A 2,267-nucleotide genomic window follows, 5' to 3' on the forward strand; every position below is an offset into this window, starting at 1 on the left:
AACAGATCTCAGTATAGATGGTTGTGAGCCACCATGTGGTGGCTGGGAATTGAACTCAGTACCTCTGGAAGAGCAGCCAGTGCTCTTAACCGCTGAGCCATTTCTCCAGCCCCCACATGGTGGCTCACAACCATCTGTACTGAGATCTGGCGCCCAACGTGGGGCTCGAACCCACGACCCTGAGATTAAGAGTCTCATGCTCTACCGACTGAGCTAGCCGGGCTACACGCTTGAGGCTTGAGTCGGGGGCAAAATAGCCCGATGTTGGATGCCAAAATGTAACGGGCGTAAACGAATGCAGACAAATTGTAACATTATATACAGCTTTAAAGGAGAAATAGACTTACAGAACCACCGTTCCTGCGGAGACCAGGAAAGCAGAAGCAGTGGCTGGGAGCAAGCTTGCCAAATTTATAGGCAAACATTAGCGTGAGGTGAACACGCCTCCTAAGGGGCGGGACTTATCCCTACATTTAAAGAGGATTTACTTTTAAAAACTTGGAACTACTTTCTTCTCTGAAATGTATAGATAGCATTGTGAAGACAAGATAAGATTTTGGTCTTCTTTTTGACTCAATCATTACTTCTGAAAAATTGGGGAGCCATCGTTTTATTACCTACACATCTGGAATTACATCTTGTTTCACATTCTCTGCAGGACTGCAGGAGACTAACCCTTTGAAGACACCTTTCTCTAAGCCGTGGATGCAGGAAGCTGTGAGAAGCTGGTTTTTTGTCCTGATAAACTCAGTGGTAATACTGACTGAAAGAAATTACAGCAGCAGAGATTAACCAGGAATTGGGCAGGCTTTTTTTTTATCATACTTGACAGCCAGCACTCAGGGAGGAAAGAGAATCTGGGGCTTCCTGTGGGGAGCAGTAGTTACAGAAGTGAGCTTTATAGGGGGAAGAATAGTGGCAAGTTGAGATGTTAGCTAGTCAGGCCCTGATTGGTGCAAATGAAACCCTTTCAAATAAGAAAATGGAGGAAGCTGCTAGCTGTGAAGTTGGGAATGCAGAACGGTGGGTTTTGTTTGTTTGTTTGTCTTTGTTATTTCATCAGAAGAACTGAAACACATCATTTTGGAATTAACTTGCTGGCAAAGGTGGACTGACAAAATCATGTCACTAATGTTAAGCTCTATCAGAAACTAGAGGAAAAGAAATGGTTGCTGCTGGCTGACAAGTCAGTTTATTCAGGGATAGTTGTTCCTTAAGGGGCTGTGCCTACTTGACTACCGAGCCTGGGATTGCTTTCTGACTGAAAACTCTTAGCAGCTGTCTCTGATTCACATCACATTTGTGTCTTATGTTCATTCCATTGCTTTCTTCCACAAAGTCCTGCTGTGGAGAGGATTTGGAATTTTGATTGTATTTTCCCAACATTTTCAAGAACATTACATGTATAGAGTAAATATTTGTTGTTATTTTATGATTATAAATGCAGCAAAAATAGCATTAAAACTCAAAATTGTTATATTCTTGTAAGACTTTAGAGACTGGGTCTCTAAAAACTACTTTCTATGTAAAGTAATCCAGGCATTGATAAAAGCAAATCCCAAACCAGGTACATAAACAAAGTTCTTTATTATTGGTGTTCTCTCTCTCTCTCTCTCTCTCTCTCTCTCTCTCTCTCTCTCTCTCTCTCTCTCTCACACACACACACACACACACACACACACTCATGATTTTTACTTTGAAGATGTTATAGATGAGTCATTTCAATGGCATTTTAGTAAGTAAAACCTAGTAGTATTAAGAATTTGTATGTCTCAACATCAGGTGAAAGGTTGAAAATGTATCCACCTTGTCTACTTCCAGTGAAGACTTACAGTGCCTCAGAACAGTGAATTCTTGTAAACAGAATGCATGTATCATTTCAGAAGTAGGTGATTATTAAATATACAATAGGAGTTCATTTGCATAGTTAGCTATATTTGCTTCCTCTCAAACTGAAGATGTATTATTGAGAAAGTAATTTTCTGGAGGAAGAGGAAGAAGAGAAAAAGAAGGGAGGAAAAAGAGGAAGAAGAGGAGGGAGGAGGAAGATGTTGTTAGTAATCACACTTATGCAAGTCTACAAGTAAAAAGAACAAGTGGGGCAAAAGAAATACAAAATACATAGTTTTAAAAAAAACCACCAGGATATTTACTGTTAGAGCCAAGGATTGTGCAAAATAAAGGGAATGGTGCCCTCAGAGCAAGAGTCAATCCTGCTAAGATTATAATGTATAAAAAGAGAAGGCCTACAAAACAACAACAAATCT

General features: G+C 40.2%; 1 non-coding gene across 1 annotated transcript; it reads right to left on the minus strand.

Annotated features, from left to right (window-relative positions):
- Positions 1-150: 150 nt before the first annotated feature.
- Positions 151-223, minus strand: Trnak-cuu. Its single transcript has one exon. It is a non-coding gene; the product is annotated as a tRNA-Lys (tRNA).
- Positions 224-2,267: the final 2,044 nt, after the last annotated feature.

This window comes from Microtus ochrogaster, linkage group LG5 (assembly GCF_000317375.1).
Source record: "Microtus ochrogaster isolate Prairie Vole_2 linkage group LG5, MicOch1.0, whole genome shotgun sequence".
Classification (NCBI taxonomy): domain Eukaryota; kingdom Metazoa; phylum Chordata; class Mammalia; order Rodentia; family Cricetidae; genus Microtus; species Microtus ochrogaster.